The following is a 7,081-nucleotide window of genomic DNA, read 5'->3' as shown; positions in this document are numbered from 1 at the left end:
GCCCCGCCGCCCCCGGGGCTGTTTACACCGCGCGGCCCCTCACGCCGCCGCCGCCGCCTTCTCTCCACCCCAGAGTCGCCGCCGATACGGCCACCGCCTCCGCCTCCGCCGCAGCCTCGTCTCTCTGGAGCATCTTCCAGCCACCGAACGCTGAGAAACACAGACTCCAGCCGCGCCGGCAGGAAACTCCCCCGCAACTGCTAGGGGGACGAGGCGGTCAGAGCACCGGCGGCTTTTCCGCCATTGAGCAGCGGCGGCTCGGCTCCTTCTGCAACCCCCTCTCCGCACCCTGCCTTTCCCCGCCCTCCGGAGAGCCCCGCCCCCACAGCCCACCCATTGGGGCACCGCGCGGCCTCCTGCGGCCTCCGAATTGCTGGGAGGCCTGTCAATCTCTGTTATCCCGCCCAATTTCTCTCCCCTGGTGCTGCCGCACTCAGTTTTCCCCGCCCACATGGCCCCGCCTCTGAGCTTCTAATTTCCCATTGGTCATCAGTTACCAGCTTCAATTGGCAAGGTCAGCTATCCATCAAACACCGCCCACTGTGCGAGGCCCAACCCTTTATTACCATTGACTTCATTCAGCCCCGCCTCCGCTCTGCAACTAACCTCCCGGACGTCATGGACCAACCCACCACGCCAGCCTTAAGTGGGCTCATCTGTCAGTCAAATTACGCCCACCTGCGCTCCGCCCCGCAGGGCCGGCGCCTCAGCGACTCCTTTGTTTTATTGGTTCAAACGGTGCCCTGAACCCTCGGTCATTGGCTTGCTCGACGTGTCCATCACGGAACCAATTTCCAAGTCCGTCACACCGGCTTTTTTTAAATGAACGCGCAAAAGGCGGGGAAGTATCCCGAAAGCGATTGGCTAGTCTTCGAAAACGGCCAAACCTAGAGGAGCCTGTGCGGATTCTTCCCGTTCCCTGAGGACCACGTTCCCTTACTTTTGACCTCTAAGGCTTGCGTGAAACCAGCGCCATAAAGGAGCCCACGGGCTATCGAGCTATAGGTGTGGGCGCCTAGTCCCACCCACAATCGCAGGCAGATGGCCACTGATTGGTCTACAGAGCCGCCCTAAACCCTCATTGGAGGAAACAAATGCCTCTCTGGCGTGGAGAAGGGAAGGGATCGTGAGGACGAGGACAAGAAGCTGGCTGGGAAGAGGTGGTGGTTTTGCTTCAGAAATGGGTGGGGCACAGGCAGGAGTGGGAAGCTGGGCGTGCGGCAAGGCTCTGGGGAGGTGTTGCAAGGAGGAGAAGGCCCGGATGTTCCCGAACAATGAAATCATCGCCGGCCAATCAGAGCCGCTGAGCTGGGATACCTGCCTGACCTGTCTACGCAGGGAGAGTGGGCGGGAAGTTGGCCTGTCCGAAAAGGACGGAAAGTGACTTGAGTGAATGAGACAGGTGATCCCTTCAAGAGGACTTATGTGCTGTTAGGTGGTATCTTGATTGTTTCTTTGCTGCCTAGTGTGCAGCCCTTGGCATTTCCGTGGTTTAAGTCAGCATTGATTTTAAAAAGTCCCAGCCTAGGCTCTGCCATTCAATCATTCATTCCACAGAAAATGAGTGCCTATTTACCAAGCATTGTATGCGGAGCTGGAAAAAACAAAAGTAAATGAATCCCGGCTCAAGATGAGAAGAGATCATTGAAACATGTGCAGGGGATGGTGATGACATAAAGGATCCTCCCTGTGGGTGACAGGAAGGATTCACACCGACACAGGGTGCTTCCAGAATAAATTATAGTAATTCAGTAGGTGAAGAAAGCGGGCATGATTCCTCAAACCAATTAGACTAGACTAGAAGGTGTTGCCCAGGTTAGTTCACCCAAAATAAAAAGTGTCATAGAGGCAGTTACCTTAGGATATATAAAGATTTTTGCATATTTTCTGTATACATTTATATGTATATGTATTTTTAATGCAAGTGCTTTGAAAGAGGCTTTAAACCTTATTCATTCTTCGGTGTAAATTGCTTGGGGCAGGTGATTTAAGCTTAGACCAAAGGAGTCGGCTTTGGGAGGGCAAATTTAGGAATAAGACATTTCCAACATAGATGTTGAGGATGGTATAAATGAAGACGATTGCAATTCAGATTTTTTTTCAACCCGCTTAAGATTCCTTAAGGGTAGTGTCTCTCACAGCATGGCGAATAAACAACAAACATCAAAAACACCTAGAGTATAGATTCCCAGGTCCATTCATGTCTACAAGCTCAGAAAAACAAATTTTTACTTTTATTTGTAATTGTGGTGCTAGGGATCAAATGCAGGGAGAAAGATAAATTTTTAAATAGCTCCCCAGTGATTTTTATGTACACCAGTGCTTTATATATAACCTCTGGCATGGTGAAATGGAGACAGCCATAAACTAAAATTCCATTTCCACATTTCTTTTGTTTATTTTTGAGATGGGGCCTCACTGCGCAGCTCAGACTGGCCTGAAACTCACTATCCCTGAAGCCTCCTGAGTGCTGATATGGGTGTGTGCCTCCTTACCCGGCTCTTTTCCCTATGTCTGTATGTTCAGGGGTAATGTGCTAATAAAAAATAAAGCACATGGGACCAATTAAATATCACCTCTCCATTGCCTTCTTTATTAGCAGTATAAGATCATACAGTTCTTGGGAAATAACTATCAAATGATTTATAGAATATATTTCCTCAAATCACACTCCTTTGCCTGACATACTTTATCTAAGGGGAAGGAGTCTGGGACCTCAGCTTCCAAAATAAGGCCTATGCTAAAGAAGAACTAAGTGAAGATACCTGAAGACCCCTGTCTTGAAAACTCAAGCAACCACGGAAAGGCATCAAAGCAATTTTCTTGCCCTGCTTGATTTTCTTCTCTCTTCTTTGGTTGACCCCAAAATTATGTAAAGTTCAATCATGTAGGTAGGCTGATGACTGTACCATTCATCCTTTCAATCCCACTGCCAAAAAAAAAAGGCAACAAATACTATTCTAGGTGCTAACAATACAAGAGACACCAAAACAGATAGTTAGGTTCACTTTGTTGTATGTTTTGATTAAAATACTAAACCATTAAAGCAGTCCCAACAACTTTTACAACTTTCAAAGGAACACAAATGTGTGTCATCATAAACATGTTATGTGTCATAAACACTTAAGTACCATCATAATGGAATCTACACTAGCTGTGTGAGCTAGTTACTGAACTCTGTGAGCCTTGCTTCATTCTATAATAAAGTAGGAATCATAACACTCTTCCTCCAGAGCCAGAAGAAGAGATTCAGAATCTCATAGTAATGCAAAGCAGTCAGGATATGTAATTTGCAAAGTTGAAATAACACCTTAATGCAGAAAGTTTCTGATTTTCTCATGTTGGTTACAATATGGAAGTTCCTTTTTAAAACAAGATGTCAAGGCTGCGGGGGTTATGTCTCAGTAGCAGCATGCTTGCCTGGCATACACGAGGCCCAGTGTCTGATCTCCAGCACTGAAAGAAAAAAAAAATCAGAAATCAGATAACCACTTTCTCCCAACATATTTGGGTGACCCATTTTTGCAGGTGTCCTAAGCCCATACCCTTAGGTCACAGGTAATCCAGTGCTGCTAACGCCACATGATTATTTCATAGAGTAAGTAGAATATGGTGCATAGAATCCCTCATACAGTCACAGCGAGGATGTGAAGCTTTATGTCACATAAAAAGTCTCATTTATTCAGCATGTTTGTGTCCCTGTTATATACAGATTACTATGCTCTCTCTGACAAGGAGCTTTGATATAAACTTAAGGCAACCTGACCTAAGTGAATTGAGCTTCTCTTTCTGGTTGGTTTTTTGGTACTAGGAATGGAACCTAGGGCCTTATGTGTGATCGACAAGTGCTGTACCACTAAGCTATACAGCCAACCCCAACCTACTCCTCTCTTAGCCACTAGAAATGCTCCATTAATAAACCTGTTTTCTTCACTGAAAAAATTTCACCAGTCCCACTATGCAAATATTAAATATCCACTGAATGAGATACTGTGATTGGTAATAGAGGCTGCTGTCTTCAAATAATTGGCCATTGCTCTTTTCTTAGCAATATCTAACCCTGATGTTCATTAAACCACAAGACAGGAGTTTTGCGGTGGGGGACTGCTGGGTATTGAACGCAGGTCTCACACGTACTAAACAAGAGCTCTGCCACTGAGCTAAAACCCTCCCCCAGTGGTTTCTCTTAGAAATGCTTCTCAAACAGCTCCGGAGAAGGACCACCTAGGAACGAGGACTTTCTCCCCAAGTATCTGGGTAATTCAGCAAGAGGTGAGCCATAGGTGTTACAGACTGACCTTTCAAATCAATAAGTAGTCAGCCCTCAGTTCCATATTTTTAAATACTTATTTCAGTAGTACAAGAAGTTTTACTTCTTAACATCATAAGGAGAAAAGTCTTTTTATTTTATTTTTTTAACCATCCCACATTAAGAAATCTATTTGGTTGTAAACAGAAAACCCAAACAGTGGTTTAAATCACTGGATTGGGAGGGTAGCATTTTCTCATGAAACAAAAGGTCTAGAAGTGGGCAGTTCTGTCTGAATCAGGGCTTCTACAATTATCTTGCTTCCCTAGGACTGCACGATAGTTACTGCAGTTTCAGACATAACGTCTAGGTTCAACGCAGTAAGGGTGAGGAAATCACATGACCATGTCTAGCTGCCAGGGGAGCAAAGAAATTAGGGAACTACTACGTCAAGAGTAGCTCAAAGGAGAAATTCTCAAATTTTACCGAGCATCTAAATAAGTCCTTAAAACAGACTGCCCGAAATCACCTTCAGAGTTTCCATATATGTAAGCCTCAGGTGGGACCTGAGGATCTGCATTTCTAACAAGTTCCCCAGGTGAGGATGATGCTTTGGTCTGGGAATTACACTTGAAGAAATACTGGCTTGGGCTGGGAATATGGCTCAGTAATGGAGAATTTGCCTACCATTCATGAGGTCCTAAGTTTGACCCCTAGCATGGCAAAAAATAAAACAGTAAACCACTGGTTTGGGCTAATCATGATCCATTGCTGGCATTGGCACGCTGCTGCCCCAGAGCATGGCCACATTAGCATTTATAAACACTTTCATCTGTGTTTCTGTTTTATCTTAGTACAAATGAAAGTAAAACCAAGCAGACCCCAAATCAGAAAGGCCTTACAGATATCAGCTCGTCTCCAGTGCACCCATCCCTCTCTTTCCTGACCCATTAAAGGCCAGTCTCTGAGATACCATAGTTTTACAGTTTTCTAGCTTCCATTCAAATCAAGTTGGGCCAGGAGTAGTGGCACACGCCTGTAATCCCAGCCCTTGGGAGACTGAGGCAGGGGGATTGTTGCAAGTTCAAGACCAGCCTGGGCTACAAAGTGAGCTCAAGGCCAGCCTGAACTGCACTGGGAGACCCTGTCTCAAAAAAACAAAACAAAACAAAAAATCAAGTTGGTTCAATGCTATGAATAATACTTTAATTGAATTTTATACTGAAGTCATTCCTCTGACCAAATATGTTACAGTCCAGTGGGAAATGGGTGATGTACTCAAGTTTGGAATTTTGAGAAGAGTTTAATAAACTTATTTCCAAAAATACAGTCACAGTAAAGATAAATCATAAGATCTAGTACCCTAGGGCTAGTTCCGGGGAGCTTGTTATCACTGCTGTCTGCAGGGATAAGGACAGGAAGGGATGACAGAAACCTGTAGACAAGCCAGGCAAGATAGAACAGACCTCTAGTCCTAGCACCCTGGGAAGCTAAGGCAGGAGGATCGCAAGTTTGAATCCAACCTGGACAATTTAACTATTTAATGAGACCCTGACTCAAAAGTTTAAAAAGAGCTGGAGATGTAGCTCAGTGTGAAGGCCCTGGGTTCAATCCCCAGCATCACTAAGAAAAGAAAAGAAACCTGTATAATAGAAGGGGCTTATGTGCAGAGGATCTCCTGAAAAGAACTCTGACCTTTGGGTGAAAGACAAAGCAAGCCCTTGTTAACCTCAGAGTAACTATCCCAGTCTCACTCTTCTCCCTGCAGCCGCCACTGGCCAAACCCAGCTGGAAGCAGAGGACCAGGGAGCCTCTTGAATTACCCACAGAGGTCACAGAGCAAGATGAACAAAGACAGAAGGGTAGCCAGACACCTGTGAGGACAAGAGATGTCTAGAACGTATGTATTTGAAATTTAAACCAATTATCTTTATAGAATCGGTCTTTCTCCCAAAAGCATATTTGACTTGGAACAGCAAAAAAGAGAAATATTAAGAATAAACTCCTAGGGCTGGGGATTTAGCTCAGCGGCAAAGCGCCTGCCTGGCAAGCGCAAGGTTGTGAGTTCGGTTCCCGATATCGGAGAAAAACCAAAAAAAAAAACAAAAACAAAAACAAAAACAAAAGAATAAACTCCTAAATCAAAGGTCCACAAAATATGGTCTGGGGATCCCTGATGGTTTGTTCACAATAATACTAAGGCTTTGGGGGGACCTATTTTATCCTCCCAAGTACAATATAGAAGGAGCTTCCTAGAGGCCTCATAACATGTTATTGTAACAGTGAATGCAAAAGTGGATATGAGAACCCAGCCAAATACCAAAGAGAATTGCAAAAGCTTGAAACAATGTCTCTTTCCACCCCATTTTTTAAAATATAGTTATTCACACCAGAAAAAGTGTTTCTGCGGACACATGATGGGGTTATTATTATTTTTATGAACCAATAAATATTTTTAAATTTCTCAGTAAATGCTTATAAACATAATCCACATAAACGAAAACTCTTTGAGATCCTCAGTAGTGTATAGTATTAAGAGTGCAAAGGGATCCTGAAACCGAACTGAGAACTTTTCCAAGTCCACACGAGGTGAGCTCAGAAAGGCACAAGCTTTTTGAGTTTCATAAGCTCAAGAGAACAAGAGAGAATTACCCCACATGTAAAATGTCTCCTTTCCTGTGCTTTCTCTCTGACCTGCCCTTCCCTCCTCCCCTCTCCATTTCGCTGCTGTCCCCTCTTTTTTTTTTTTTATTTTAAAGAATAAAAGAAGGATAACATAATAATAGGGGGGACTTAGCAAATTACAAACAAAATGGTAGGAAATTATCAATG

The 7,081-nt window shown here is 44.4% G+C and overlaps 1 long non-coding RNA gene across 1 annotated transcript in view; it reads right to left on the bottom strand.

The window, feature by feature from the left end:
* Positions 1 to 3,186: 3,186 nt before the first annotated feature.
* The window catches only part of LOC102029330, a 14,520-nt gene continuing 10,625 nt past the window's right edge, over positions 3,187 to 7,081 (bottom strand). The window contains exon 3 of the long non-coding RNA XR_262070.2: positions 3,187 to 3,456. This is a non-coding gene — a long non-coding RNA (uncharacterized LOC102029330). The remainder of the gene's footprint in view (positions 3,457 to 7,081) is intronic.

The sequence above is a fragment of the Chinchilla lanigera genome, unplaced genomic scaffold (assembly GCF_000276665.1).
Source record: "Chinchilla lanigera isolate Chin_1 unplaced genomic scaffold, ChiLan1.0 scaffold00040, whole genome shotgun sequence".
Classification (NCBI taxonomy): domain Eukaryota; kingdom Metazoa; phylum Chordata; class Mammalia; order Rodentia; family Chinchillidae; genus Chinchilla; species Chinchilla lanigera.
The sequence above is the reverse complement of the archived record's forward strand: the minus strand, read 5'-3'. Positions and strand labels throughout refer to the sequence as shown.